We start from the raw sequence: 16,385 nt of genomic DNA, 5'->3' as shown, positions 1-16,385 counted from the left end.
CGTCCCACTGCCGCTACCAGAGAGTCATGATGTGGAGATGCCGGCGTTGGACTGGGGTAAGCACAGTAAGAAGTCTCACAACACCAGGTTAAAGTCCAACAGGTTTATTTGGTAGCAAATACCATAAGCTACCAGAGAGGACAGAGAATTTGGTGCACAGCCAAAGTCTGTTCATTGCAGCGGGACAAGAGAATCCTGCTGGCGTGACTAGCTGGAGAATTCCCTTGCCCCCAGATTTCGCCACATTTATGGGGAGAATCCAAAACCTGAAAACTCTGAGTGAAAAAGAATTTTCTTCATCTTGCCTCTTAACCAATTCTTTTAAATTTCTGACATCTGCTTATTCACCTTCTCGCCAGAGGGAATCATTTTCCTCTCTCTGCTCTACCAAAACCTCTTATCATCTTGAAACCACTTTCAACCCTTTCTCTTCTCAGGAAAGCAGTCACTTCCAACCTTTGCTTATAACTGAAGTGACATCTTTAATTCGTTCAAAACCCATTCACTTACACAGGGTTCAAATTGGGTCCAATTGCGATTGACTTCACTATTCTGATCCAAAAAGGGGGATCCTATCTGAAATTCCCGAGTCAAACTGGTTGAAGGCTTTTGCTCATTTGAAACGGCTAAACCTTGTGGCCCAGAACTTGCATCTTCACCATTCAGTTTAAGAATGTGCTATAACTTGGAAAGGTGAATTGATCAACCGTGCGACACAGATAACAAGACATCTGGGACCATAGTGAATGGCACAAATAATCTGAATAAGAGTCAAATCAAGTGCATAAAGAAAGAAATAGAGGGACGTAAAACTGGATTAAGAGAAAATAAAGGAGGCAGAAAAGGTAAATATTTTTTACATTTAAATTTAAAAATCTCTGCCAATAGTTTACCAGGTGTTGGAATGAAACTCCACAGTTTAAATTATTCGCTTCCTGAGCTGGAGAGGTGAATTGATTTTTCTGGAATATAAATCCCATTGTTTAAAAGGTAGTTATGCTGTTAATGACTAATCTTAATTTATTGGAGCAATGTTACTGGGCAATTAATGTACAACTGCACTAATGAATGTACAAATGCAGCAATTAACATGCAACTGTAGTAATTAATATACAAATACAGTAATTAATATACAACTGCAGCAATTAATGGACATTTGCAGCAATTAATGTACAACTGTAGTAAATATACAAATGCAGCAATAAATATACAACTGCAGCAATTAATAGACATCTGCAGTAATTAATGTGCAAATGCAACAAATAATATAGAACTGAAGTAATTAATATACAAATGCAACATTACACTAATGAGGTTACTTTTTGCATGGTTACCAAGAACTATGCAAATCGGCCAGTAATCTGTGGCAATTTACAATTCATGGGGTATATCGCTTTCTAGCCACAAATTGCTGAGTTGTTTACACATTAATCATGTTGTGCGCCATTAAACTTTCGATCATGCCGGCAGCAAATTCTGGACCATTGATTTTGGAAATCCTAGTATACAAGGATCTCTGAAGTGAGTTGGAAACAGGAAGATGGTTAACTGACCATACTTCAGCAGTATTTGCTACATTAACTTGGATAAGTGCTGACTTATCACTAAGCTATTCCTTAGCTCCCTTTAAACATTGGTCAGTGTGTGTCACTTTGAACAAATATCACAGGAACCCATGTACAACCAATCACTACCTTAAAGTTTAAAGTTTATTTATTAGTCACAAGTAGGCTTACATTAACACTGCAATGAAGTTACTGTGAAAATCCCCTAGTCACCACACTGTGGCGCCTGTTCGGGTACACTGAGGGAGAATTTAGCATCGCCAATCCACCTAACCAGCATATTTTTCAGATTGTGAGAGGAAACCAGAGCACCCGGAGGAAACCCACGCAGACACAGGGAGAACGTGCAGACTCCGCACGCACAGTGACCCAAGCCGGCAATCGATCCCGGGTCCCTGGCGCTGTGAGACAGCAGTGCTAACCACTGTGCCATCTGCAGCAACCTGAGCATCTAATCCCAGCGTCAGCCATATAAGTGCATTACATTCTCATCTGTGAGCGCGAAGGCTGCATTCCAATCTCCACGCAAGAATTTGAGCACATAATCTGGGCTCACGTTCAGTGCAACATTGAGGAAATTCTGCACTGTCGGAGCTGCAAACGTTTTAGTGTGATGTTAGACTGAGATATATACTCTCTCAGGCACTATTCAGAAGGTTCAGATGGTTCTCCCTGGTGCCCTGACCAGGCTGCTTCCAAAGCTGGCATTATTGAAAACCAAATGTTTCCTGTTCACTTTCACATTGCAGTTTATGGGATCTTGCTGTGTGAAATTTGGCTGCCACATTTCCTACATTTCCTAGTGATTACATTTCCAAATGATTTAATTGCAATAAAATGTTTTGGGCTGTCCTGAGGACATGACAGATGCTATATAAATGCATAAGGCTAATATATCGGTGGGTAAAGCAGTGTTGAAGTTACTGGCACAAATGGCTGCTTTCTCCATTGTATCGTTTGGGACAAGGGCTGGAAAATTCAAGGGGTTGGTCCCACAATGTCACACTGGCAGGGCAATACCCGGGCATGACCCTCTCCCCACTGAGCAACACACTCACCTGAGCTCCTCTGGGAGGCCTGTTCACCAGATGGATGCCTTGGGAGAGCAGTAATGTTTCATACCAGTCTGCCCTCACGTCAACATTGATGGACTTGTTTGTGGGGGCTATGATTAAGGTATAGAGGCCTGATTATTATATATTAATGTATAGAAATGATGTTCCCGATATTGAATATTGGGAAATGCGGTACGTCATTAGCAGGGGGAAGGAACAATTGCGTCATGCTTTTACATCAGCGTGAAACACGATTTGGATATCACGAGAAATTTTCTGTTCCCATTGTCAAACCCGCCCGATGAAGACAGGAGTGGAAAATCCTAACCATGCTCTTTCTTTCTGCCAGTTAATGTCTCTTGAGAAATAGCTTGAACAACTTGCCCTCAGTTCCTCCTTATCAACCTTTTCATTCTACATGCATTCCTATTTCTTCCTGGTGGATGTAATGGCCAATAAGAAACATCCATTTGTCCCCTCCCAAAGCAGGTAGATATCTTATACACAGAACAAAAAGAAAGTTAAAATGCAAAACAAGTAAAAATATTTCTAAAAATCCAAAGTTCATGACACAAACATTTGGCTCAAACATCAAAGCAGCTTCACTAAAACAAGGTAAGCAGTATAGGCTCATCGATAGTTAACAGTTCTTTCTCAATGTGTCAGTCTTTGGCAGGGTCATTTAGTACAATAGAGTTCCAACATTCAATGCCAATTACTCTGGTTCTGGCCAGAAGATTTAATATAGCTGAGTAAACACTGTCTTTGTGTTGTCACATTGGCATCCAGTCCTAGAAAAGCTGAAATGTCTCCCAATTAAACATTGGGAAGACTGAAGCTATTGTCTCCATCCCCTTGTCACTAGCTGAATGCCTTCAGCCATCCAGAACCTTCCACAATCTTACACAAGTCTTTCATCTTGTTGAGATGTTTTATTCTTAAAATAGATATCTCCTTTCAGGAGAGAGATGTTAGCTATTGAGTTGGGGCAGAACCTGGAAATGTGGGCTTTCCATTCCACCTGAAGATAAGTCCAAATTTTATTTGGGCATGAAGGAACAGGTAAGTACTATGCCAACCCGCCCCTTCCCACATCTTGGGAAAGTGCCAAGGTGAATTCCCGGGATACCCTAGGGATTTCACTCATTTCCTCCTCTTTATCCACAACAAGAGCTGAGGGTTGGCATCAGTTTCTTTGGCGCTGTCCACCTGGTCCATCCTTATACTGGGATTGCAACGCAGAAGGTTTCATTTGAGAAGTTCACAAATCAGCCCGATGTGGGTCACTAACTGTCTGTCACCATTGAAAGAAAATAGAAGCATCCCCAAGATACATATTCACTTTAAACTTAATTTCCATTTCCTATTCAATAGAAAAAGCCTTCAACACTTCTTGGCAATCAAAAGTGGAAAAAAAAAGTATAAGTTCTAAATGCAGGTGATGGCAGCGTTCTCCAAGGCGGCCTTCGCGACACACGACAGCGCAGAGTCGCGGAGCAGAAACTGATAGCCAGGTTCCGCACACACAAGGACGGCCTCAACCGGGATATTGGGTTTATGTCACACTATTTCACATAAATATTTCTGCTTTTTTCCTCCTGAGTCTTTATCATGCGATCCTAGAATCAGAATTTATGTCACACTATTTGTAACTCCCACAGTTGCGTGGACCTGCAGAGTTTCACTGGCTGTCTTGTCTGGAGACAATACACATCTTTTTAGCCTGTCTTGATGCTCTCTCCACTCCCATTGTTTTGTTTCTTAAAGACTGGATTAGTTGTAAGTATTCGCATTCCAACCATTATTCATGTAAATTGAGTCTGTGTCTTATAAGTTCTGTTTGTGAACAGAATTCCCACTCACCTGAAGAAGGGGCTCAGAGCCTCGAAAGCTTGTGTGGCTTTTGCTACCAAATAAACCTGTTGGACTTTAACCTGGTGTTGTTAAACTTCTTACTGTGTTGTTAATACCATCATTAACTCAATACTTAGTTTATTTGTATCCTTCAATGCATAAATCAGGCTTCAGGCGGAAACAGACTTGCTTGTTCCATTTGTCGAACATGGCCTTCTAACTTTAACAGGTTACTGAATAGTTCAGAATAGTATAATTAGGAGAAATAATGAGAGCACGCTCAAATATCTGAATGAAACACTTTATTAGATAAGACATAAAATCAAAAATCTATTGTACTAACGAGTCTGTAGCACCTAAAATAAATTCTTCAAAGCAGATTCGAAGAACACACACACACACACACACAGAGTTATGTTTCAAACAGAGTTGAGTTCTTGGCACTTGGCAACAAAACAACCTTCTTAGACTTTTCTGAGCAATGGTGATGCATCAGTAGAATGCCCAAATATGGTTTAAGTAAATGATCATAACTACCCCAAAATGGTAAAACTGTTTTGATCTTTTGATTGTAGATATATGTGTCTAATGATAAATATTTTTCCAACAATGAGTTGTGCTTCCTTAAATATTCTTTTGATTATGATTTGACCTCCCTTTATCTTCTGAAAGTGAGTAGAGTTCCCTTTCTGCCTACCATTCTCCTCCTGATGATCAATGATCCCATAGCTCTCCTATGATTGGTGCAGTTCCTTCCTTCCCTACAGCCATGAGTTTACCTTAAAAGCTTCTTTTATATCATTTTCCGTTCCATGGTGGAGAGGGCGTCACATCACCAAGATAATCATGCGCTGCTTCTTGATAGCACTATGTTTTATTTTCCTTTTCAACTGCCTGACATCTCCTTGTTAAAATGAGTTTTACCTCCACCAATGCAGTTCTGGTTGAATTTTCAGCTTGAAAACAGTTTCTAAAAAAAACTTCTCTTCCTTACTCGGCTGAGAAGGGTTTTTGTGACTTGAACGATAGTGGGTCCTTAAAATGAGCGTCGTCCTAATGAGCACTTGCCCATTCTAATGCAATACTGCATGAATATTAGTTCCAGTGAAGCTGGTCACCTGACCAAAAAAACAGAATGTCTGATACATAGGCTTTTGACATCCCTGGAAATTTTTCCATAACTGTGGTATAAGAGTTGCTGCATTTATTTCCAAGGAAATAACTGGCTTGCTGCAGTTTTTAGCTAAAACATTATCATATTGCTCAATCATTTGTGCCACTTCTGAGATAATCTACTGGTAGTTCATTTATCTCATTAACATAACTACCCTGCGAGTAAAGGTCTCCAGCTCCCTATCCATATACCAAACAGGAGTTTCCTGCATTTACACCTTGTTATGAACAGATGCAAATTTATGCCCAGATTTTTATGCACAATCACCAGAGGTCTTTATTTCACAAAATTAATAGGGATTTTGTTTCTACTTCCTCCTTATGAAAACCTCCAATGTATTTTTTTACATTTAATATTTATTATGGCATCAGAATCTGTTATAGTGACAATGAGCTTAAATAATGGTTTGATGGTTTCAAGCATTTACTCTTACAGCATCAGTAAAGCAAAGAGGTAGATTTCCCATATTTTATGTTTCCCTCGGGTGCCAATCATTTACCCTCATTATTTAGCATAGTTTCTGATGTTCCTGCATCTGCTAATCCTATTCTCAGGAAATTTAAGATTAAATTCATGTTTGCAAGATCTACACAAAAGCTGGCATCAATCTCTGTGCATCCGATCCAGAAAATTCTAGAAGGAAAAGATGCATTACTTCCCACATGGATGAAAAAAATAAACACTTCCAAACCACTGTAATTTCTATTAAAAGTCAAAACAAAGATTAGGATAAATTAGGAAGGATGTCAAGGCCCTGGGAAGGTTTAGACGAGACTTGCTGGAATGATCCCAGGAATGAGAGGTTTTAGTTATGTGGGGAGACTAGAAAAGTTTGGTTTATTCTCTATGGAACAAAGAGAATTGACAGGAGATTTAAAAGATGTTGAAAATTATGAAGCATTTTGATAGAGCAGACAGGCAGAAATTTTCCACTGGCGCTATCTTGATCATTTGCATTAATGAGCAAATGTAAAGGCACGAGGGTGTAGAATTCAAAAGATGTAGAGGTAGAACTTGATATAAAATTCTTAATATATATTGTATTATCTGTAAAGAATAAGAAATTAATTAGCTGGGATCTAATTGTTTTGCGTAAGTGCTCAGGGAACTACAGTTCATGGCTGCATTAGAGTCATGATGGAGAACAGAACCAATTTGAACCGCTTCCTTCTTTGTACAAGGCAGCAGAGCAAATATTAAACATCAAGGGCTCCCACTTTTCCAAGCTGATGGTATGATTGTTGCCAACATGAGGGAACTCAAACAGATAACAAGAATACATAGCAATTCAATTTCTTCTCAGGTGTAAAATGGATGCACTACCCACCAATTAAACTTAAAGTCATAGGGCCCAATTTTAACCATCAATTTGCACCCGTTTTCAGGCGTGAAAACTTGGTAAAGTCAGGCATGAGGCGAGTAGCGCGATCTGCACCCGCCTCCACACCCATTCCCCCTTTACCAATCGCTGAAAATGGCTACCGTCTGGACTGTGCCCGAAACGGGCGTGATGTTAATTTAAATACATAAATTGACTTAATGGGCTGGACACCCAAACTTACTGGCACTCCCCCCTTTACCACCACGTTCGTCCGTCCAGATTCGGCACAAAACAGACATGGTCCGTAAACGTCAGATTCGGGCACTCCAGCTTCTGAGGAGGTAAGTTCAGAGCTTCTGGTGGCTCTCTGACTCAGATCGGTGCTGGCGGGGAGGTGGGGAGGCGGGGCGGGGGGGGGGAGGGAGGGAGGCGGGTCAGATGGCTCTCTGGTTGGGGGGGAGGGAGGGAGGTGGGTCAGATGGCTCTCTGGTGGGGGGGGGAGGAGGGAAGCGTGTCAGATGGCTCTCTGGTGGGGGGGGCAGGGGAGGTCCACTTCCACTCTGCACGCGAACGGTGGGGGGGAGAAGGGAGTTTCGCTGCCACTCTGTGTGCGATTGGTGGGGGAGGGGAGGAAGGGGGGGTCCACTGCCACTCTAGCTATGGCCTAATGAGAATTTTATACAGCTCCATGATAACCTCCCTGCTGTTATATTCTATGGCTCAGTTAATAAAGACAAGTATCCTGCATGCCTTCCTAATCAACTTATCTACCTGTCCTGCTACCTTCAGGAATCTTTGGACAAGCACCTCAAGGTTCCTCTGGTCCTCTGTACGTTCTATCGTCCATTGTGTATTCCCCTTGCATTATTGGAACTCCCAAAATGCATGACCTCATACTTTTCAGGGTTAAATTCCATGTGCCACTGTTCTGCCCATCTGACCAGCTCATTTATATTGTCCTATAACTGAAGGCTGCCCTCCTCGCTATTTACCACACCACCAGTGGGATGTCCTGTTCTCAACAGGATAATGTTAAACCTGAAGATGTGCAGGTTAGGTTGATTGGCCATGCTAAATTGCCCCTTAGTGTCCCAAGGTGTGTGGTTGGGAGATCAGTGCTGTAAATATGTGGGGTTACAGAGAGAGGACCTGGGTAAGATGCTCTGTCGTAGAGTTGGTGCAAATTCATTGGGCTGAATGGTCTCCTTCTGCACAGTAAGGATTCTATGATTGGGTCCCCCTGATAGAGGACATAAATTAAAAATAATTGGCAAAACAATAAGGAGCATGATGAGATTTTGTTCAATGCAGCGCATTGTTCAGATCTAAAATTCATTGCTGGAAAAGGTAGTGGAAGACGATCCGACAGGAGCATTAAAAAAAGGGATTTATACTTGAAAATGAGAAATAAATAAATGTAGGGCTCCAGGGGAAGAGCAAGGGAATGAGATTAATGGATTGCCTTTTCAAAGAGCCACCACAGCTCTGATGGGCCGAATAGCCACTCTCCATGCTGTATGATTCTAAATAAGCTGCTGGGACACATATTTAAAATTGTTTATTCCTTTTCCTCAAAGGAACTTTCTGGGACAGTTGCCGATGTTTTAGTTGATTTCCTTCAAGATGGATTGTAGCCATTCTTGAGCTAAGGAAGGAAGTTCCCTGGTGTGAATTTTTAATTGGCTTTATCGAAGGATTCTTCTCACTCAGTTTTAAAACTGCCAGCTTTGGAAATAAAATGACGAGGAGGGTTGGAGCAGATGCACAATTGATTTATTTTTAAAAAATGATTTGTATTCAGATTTACAGTAGGCACCAATCTTAATATATTCAGTGGGAGGAAAACCCGCTCATATCTTTCAAAAGTTAATTCTCATGCTGACTGCATTCACTCTCCCTTCAGTAATGTCTAAACCTGCCAACTGTTAGAGAAGATTGAAACAGAAAATAGGAGCAGGAGAAGGCCATTCAGCCTGCTCCATCATTCAACATAATCATAGCTGATCCTCCATCTTGATGCCATACACCAGCACTGTTCCCACTACCCCTTGCCACCTTAAGAGTGTAAAAATCTATTTATTTCCTTCTTAAATATATTCAATGACTTGGCCTCCACAGCATTCTGTGATAGAGAATCCCTATGGTTCACCACCCTCTGAGTGAAGAAGTTTGTCCTCCTCTCAGTCCTAAATGACCTAGCCCATATCCTGAGATATCTTGTGGCCTCTTGTTCGGACATCCCAGCCAGAGGAAACAACATTCCTGCATCCAGTCTGTCCAGCCCTGTCAGAATCTTATACATTTCAATTAATTTCCTCTCATTCTTCTAAACAGGCCTAGTCAACCCAGTCTATTCTCATACAACAATCTTGCCATCCCAGGAATCTGTTTGCACTCCCTCATGGCAAGTATATCCTTTCTTAGTTAAGGAGACCAAAACTGCACACAATACTCCAGATGTGGTCTCACCAAGGTCCTGACAGCTGCAATAAGACATCCTTGCTCCTGTACTCAAATCCTCTTGCAATGATTGCCAACATACCATTTGCCTTCCTAACTGCTTGCTGCACCTGCATGCTTGTTTGCTTTCAGTGGCTGGTGTACGAGGACACCTGGGACCCTTTGTACGTTAACATTTCCCAATCTGTCACAATTTAAGTAATAGTCTGCCATTCTGTTTTTCCGTCCGAAGTGGATAACATCACATTTATTCACATTATACTGCATCTGTCATGTATTTGCCCACTCACTCAACTGTCAAATCATCTTGAAGCCTCTTCCTCCTCACCATTCACATTTCCATCAAGTTCATGTCATCAGGAAATCTGGAATTATTACTCTTGGTTTCCTCATCCAAATCATTGATGTATATTGTGAATAGCCAGGGGCCAAACGCTGATCCCTGTAGGGCTGCACTAGTCACTGCCTGCCAGTTCAAAAAAGACCCATTGATTCCTATTCTCTATTTCTTATCTGCTAACCAATTCTCAATCCATGCCAATATATTACCACCAACCCCACATGCTTTGATTTTGCATACTAACATGTTGGGCATGGTTTTTCCGGCATGCTGCACCAGGCAATCGGTGCAGTGGGTCAGGAGGATCATGCACAGGACTTTTGCGCCGAGCACAAACTGGTCTCACGCTGACTGAAAGCTCTCTTCCTGGCCATGTTTAGCCAGTGCGATCAGCTTCATGATCAAAAAGTATGAGAAGCCGATTTAAATATGAATGACATACTTAGCGTCTCATTAGTGCATCCGGCACGTTTCCGGCCTCTTGGATCTTTCCGCCCTTGTCAGCGAGACCTCTCGCCGACGAGAATCACTCATGGCTCCCACCAATGGGTACCAGACGTGATGGCCACGCCAGATGAATCAGAGATCATTGAAGCCCCCGGGTGGTCGGGGATGTGGCCGGCACTGCCCACCAGGCACTGCCCACTGGGAACCATAACTGTGCCGGGGCAGTGCCAAGGGGGTGGGGCTGATTGGAGGTGGGGCCTGAATGGTGTGGAATGATGATGGGCGGCGGGGAAGCAAGGGGGGAGCTCTGCAGGGGGTATGATCAGCCAGGTGGGGGGAAACCCTGCAGATGGGGGGATGATCAGCAAGGGGATATACAAAGATACAGTGGCTGGTGATCGACGGGAGAAATCTTCAGATGGGGGTGATGTCGAGGAGAACTCTGCAACAACATTGTTACATGCATCTCTAATTTCCTGTTAAATACCATCCGCTACTGTACCATACCTAAAGAGACCTAAAGACAGCTCCCACTAATTCTTTCCACCCTTTTGCTTCTGAGATCCACACAGACTGATTCTATGTCTAGATTGTCTGAACCAATTTCTCACTGTTGCTGTGATTTCATCCTCAAATAACAACATCACTCCACCTCCTTTTTCCTTTCGTCTGTCCTTCCTAAATATTGAATACCATTGGGTATCCAGTTCCCAACCTTGGTCACCTTGCAGCCATCTCTCTGAAATCGCACTCATATCATACCCGCGTTCACCAATTTGTGCTATTAATTCATTTATCTTATTGCGAATGTTTCATGTATTTGGATACAATGCCTTTAGACTTGTCTTTTTAAAATTTTTATACATGTTTTTTGTACTGTGGCCCTATCTGCTGCTAACCTTGTTTCCCCTGCCTTCCACTTCTGCTTTCTACTTTTCTGTCTTTCATTTCTATGTCTGTTTCCCTCTTGTATCTCCCTGCTCAGGTTCCATTCCCCTGTCACTCTACTTTAAACTCGCCCGAACAGCACAAACAAATACTCCTGCTAGGATATGGGCGTCGGACATGCTGGGTGCAAACCACTGAGCTTCTACAGGTCCCATCTCCCCACAACCGATCCTAATGCCTCAGGAATCTACATTCCTCCCTCCTACGCCATCTCTCAATAGGCTAGCATTCATCTGGTCCTATTCCTGTTCTCACTAGCACTGAGAATTATGCTGAGATTATTAACTTTGCGGGTCTGCTTTTTAATTTATTTCTTAGCTCCCTACATTCAGTTTTCAAGACCTCATCCCTTCTACATCATTGGTACAAATATGGAACAAATTCTCCGGTTGTTCACCATTCCCCTTCAGAAAGTCCTGTAGCTGCTGAATATCATCATTGACTCTGGAACCAAGGAGACAACATACCATCCTGGAGTCATGGCTGTGGCCAGAGAGACATTTACCTGTTCCCCTTACCGATAGAATCCCCATTACTATTGCTTCCCCACATCTTTTTTGTCCACTGTGCAGCTGAGCCAATCATAGCATCACAAACCTGGCTCTTGCTGCATTCCCTTGAAAAAAAACATCTCCAAAACAGAAAACCTGTTAGAGAAGGGGATGGACCCACTACCTGCACTACCTGCCCAGTGCTTTTGTTCTCTCTGGCAGCCACCCATTCCCTTTCTGTCTGTGTACTTTATACCTGCGTTGTGACCACCTCATTGTATGTGCTACCCACGAAGATCTCATCCTTTATAGTGACTCCAGTCACAACATTAGACCCAAAACACAGATTCCAAGCAGCTGCAGCTGGAGGCACTTTGTGCACGTGGTCAACCTGGACATTGGAAGGGTCCCTGATCTTCGACATCAGACAAGAGGAGCATTCCACCGGTCGACCCTGCCCTGCCTGACTTACCTTGAAATTACTCCCTTCCTCTATTTTAGAGCATGTTAAAGAGAATAGGAGTACTCAGCGGGTCCTACTTTATAAAGGCTTCTACTCTTCTTTCTGAGGAAAGATAGAAAAGGAAATAATCACCTTGTTCCCTCTTCACTGAACTCTGTAGGTCACCAAACTGTCACACGCTACTAAAGTCCTAGCAGCACTCCAGTGCAGACCTAGCTGCACTTTAAGAATGCCTACTTTTATATTCAAATGAAACTAGCCTCTGGAAACCTGTTTAAGCCAGTTATTTAATTAACAAAATGTTGTAATTCCCATTGGCAGGATCTTCCAGTCCCATCCTGTCATTGGCGATGCTCTATCACAAGTTCCCCAGTGGCAGAAGGTGCAAACAACAGGAAAAACCCATTGACAGTGGTGGGAACAGAAGATCCCACTGCCAACCAATGGCGAGCCGCCTCTGCCACTGCAAACACACTTGGGGGGTGCGGGTGGGGGGTGGGGGGATTACTGCCCAATGTTTCCGCGTACTTCAATAACACAAATCAAATTTGTGTTTTGTGTAATTTTTTTTGAAAATCGGAATGAAGAGTCAGGGGTTGAAGCAGATGCTTGGTTGTTGAGTCATTAATTGTCCTTATACTCAAGGACAGGCCCTGGAGTTGGACATGGGTGGGCATCATGGGGAGTGAGTTGGGCATTTTTAAAAAATTAATTTGTGGGACATGGGCACCGCTGGCTGGCCAGCATTTATTGCCCATCCCTAGTTGCCCTTGAGAAGGTGGTGATTAGCTGCCTTCTTGAATCGCTACAGTCCATGTTCTGTGGGTTGACTCATAATGCCATTAGGGAGGGAATTCCTGGATTTTGACCCAGCGACTGCGAAGGAACGGCGATATATTTCCATGTCAGAATGGTGAGTGGCTTCCAGGGGAACTTGCAGGTGGTGGTGTTCCCATGTATCTGCTACCCTTGCCCTTCTAGATGGAAGTGATCATGAGTTTGGAAGGTGCTGTCTGAGGATTTTTGGTGAATTGCTGCAGTGCATCTTGTAGATAGTACACCCTGCTGCTGCTGAGCGTCGGTGGTGGAGGGATTGAATGTTTGTAGAAATGGTGTCAATCAAGCGGGCTGCTTTGTCCTGTATGATGTCAAGCTTCTTGAGCATTGTTGGAGCTGCACCCATCCAGGCAAGTGGGGAGTATTCCATCACACTCCTAACTTGTGCCTTGTAGATGGTGGATAGGCTCTGGGGAGTCAGGAGGTGAGTTACTCGCCACAATATTCCTAGCCTCTGATTTGCTCTTGTAGCCACTGTGTTTATGTGGTGAGTCCAGTAGAGTTTCTGGTCAATGGTAACCCCAAGGATGTTGACAGTGGGGAATTCAATGATGATTACACCATTGAATGTTAAGGTGTGGTGGTTAGAGTGTCTCTTATTGGTGAGGTCATTGCCTGGCATTTGTGGGGTGCGAATGTTATTTGGCACTTGTCAGCCCAAGCCTGGATAGTGTCCAGACCTTGTTATTTATATGGTCTGGTCAAAGAAGAGCAGCTAGTCCTGTGTCAGATGCAATTGGACCTGCAACCTTCAGAACTGCACAAGGAGCTGCATCAGCAACATGTCTTCAATGTTGGTGGTTGAAGACAGTGGAAATAATTTGAAAGGAATCTTGCGGTGAGACAGCTTTTGAAATGAATTAACAATGGCAAAAGTGTGGATGGTAGTGCAGGAAAGAAAGGACGGAGTTGGGAGTTTGAGAGTGAAGTAGTGATGGAACCAGAGGAAAATCCTCTCAGGGCAGAGAGGGAATATTAGATATAGAATAGTAGATAATGTCAGAAGTGAAATGCGGAAAGAGATCGAGGTGGGATAGTGTTTGGAAATCATCTCATTTGCAATTAAAATCTCAATGGTGATGGGGCCTAACATGGTGGTAAGGCTGAAGGGGTGTTTACCATTGTTTAATAAAGAGAAACAGTAAACAAAAAAAATCAACATTTTTCTGACATTTTGAATTTAACATGTAAATATAGAGTTCAATAGATGTGGGTCAAACATGAAGTGCTTTAGAACATTCTTTACTCAATCTGTACATGCATTGGACCTATTGTCTAATTGTCTGCCCAATTTTTAAGAATTCTAAAGAGCTGCTTAAAACTGGGATTGGGCATCTATTTCACACAAATAAGGGCCCTAATGTCTTTTGAAGGATCCTTGTGCAAAATTGGAATGCCCTGAATGGACTTCGCTTTGGGCATATTTTGACTAGATTTTCAGGTGTCTATATGGCCACCGGTGAAAAGAAAAATACATCTTTTTTTTGCTTTTAACATTAAAAATGCTCCCCCCAGCTCCACAATACTATTAACAGGCATGACTGTTCTATGTCCCCATCTCACGCGCACCCCCCCCAACCCCTCCCCCCCCCCCCCCCCACCCCCACAACCCCTCCACATCCTCTTTTCCTCCCCCAACACCAATTGAGGTTGAGCAGTGAGCGACTAATGGTAAAACAGACAGCCCAACATTCATCCAGCACTCTCCCTATAAAGTTGCTGCAGGCAGTGAAAGCTTGCACCAAACATATAGGGCGGCACAGTGATTAGCATTGCTGTCCATAGGAAGTGTAAGTTAGGTGGATTAGCTATGCTAAATGTGCTGAGTTATGGGGATAGGGTGGTAAGATGCTCTTTTGGAGAGTGGGTGCAGACTCAATGGAAAAAATGGCCTCTTTCTGCTCTATAGGGATTCTATGTTTCTATGCACATTCGGCTCAAGGACCAGTTTCTAGCCTTCCATGTTTTGTTGTTGGTGCAGAAATTTGGGGAATTGTCTATTCTCCCAAGGTATGCTATTCAAGTCTGTAGTTTCTCAAACCCTTCATTTAGGAGAAAGTATTTCCATATTTGGACCTCTACACAAGGTTGGAGTCTCTCCTCCTTCCAGAATTCACTCCTTGGTCATATGGTCTGATATCATTATAACATCAGCACCATCAATATTCCTGATGTTAACCCTTTACTTTACAATCCTCAGTCTTCCAACTCCAGGCGCTGGAATTATTCCTCACACAGTCACTTTGTAAAAATGACCTGAAGGCCATTTTCTAGGCTGTGAGTATTTGATTTGGCACTGCCATATAAAATCATTTTGTGCATTTATTTCCAGCTGCTGACTGTTGCCAGTCTATTCACAAGGGTGACTAGTTGAACACGCACACACACACACACACAGCACTTGCATGAGCTGCAAAGCTTTGAAAACACAAATACGTCATTTGAACAGCTGACATTGAGGAGGTATGGAGAAGAAGTACTTGGCTTGTCGGATGCTGAGTGGAAATTGGGGACGATGAATCTTCCTGAGGAAGTTGGTATTTTTGTGGGTATTTTTGTGTGTATTGCACAATGTTTCTTTTTCTACAGGATATTTGAGGAATGGGAGAAAGACTTTCACGGTGGCTCCACCTCAGGAAATTGTAACTAGGAATGTTTTGGCACAAAATTTTTCCCATTGGAAAGAAAAGTGAAATTTGGGAGAAAGACTTCCTATAATGCAAGAGGAGAATAGCCAAGTAGAAAGAAGACAGATATAGAGATCTCTTATTGTCCTCAGCCTCCAGGTGAAAAAGCTCAGAAAGTCACAGATCCTTACAACATGGCAGAATTTACCTCTCTGCTTCAACCAAAAAGAAAAGGAAGACTTGCATTTATGTGGCTCTTCTCACAATGTGATATCACATAGAGAAAAGCAAGTGTCCCATCTGCTTTCATAACTACCCTATTCACCTGCTCTGCTGCTTTCAGGGATCTGTGAATAATTACCCCAAGATCCCTCTGTTCCTCTGAGCTTCCCAGTCTCCTGCCATTCACTAAATACCTCCTTATCTTGTCACTTCTTCCAATGTGCATTACCTCACACTTATCATAGTTAAATACCATTTGACGCTCCTCTGCCCATCTGAGCAGCCCATCTATATCTTCTTGTAACCTATAACCTTCTTCACTATTAGCCACCTGCCAATCTTGGGTGTCATCTGCAAACTTGCTTACCATTCCCCCCACATTATCATCCATATCATTTATGTATATAACAAACAATAAGGGTCCCAGCACTGAACTTTGTGGTATGTCACTGGACACCAGTCTCTAGTCACTCAGCCTTCTGCCACCACCCATTGTGTCCTATTACTAAGTCAGTTTCAGATCCATCTTGCCAGGTTTCCCTGAATGCCATGTGCTTCAAGCTTTCAGTCAGTCTCCCATC

Source organism: Mustelus asterias, chromosome 4, assembly GCF_964213995.1.
Source record: "Mustelus asterias chromosome 4, sMusAst1.hap1.1, whole genome shotgun sequence".
Classification (NCBI taxonomy): domain Eukaryota; kingdom Metazoa; phylum Chordata; class Chondrichthyes; order Carcharhiniformes; family Triakidae; genus Mustelus; species Mustelus asterias.
The sequence above is the reverse complement of the archived record's forward strand: the minus strand, read 5'-3'. Positions refer to the sequence as shown.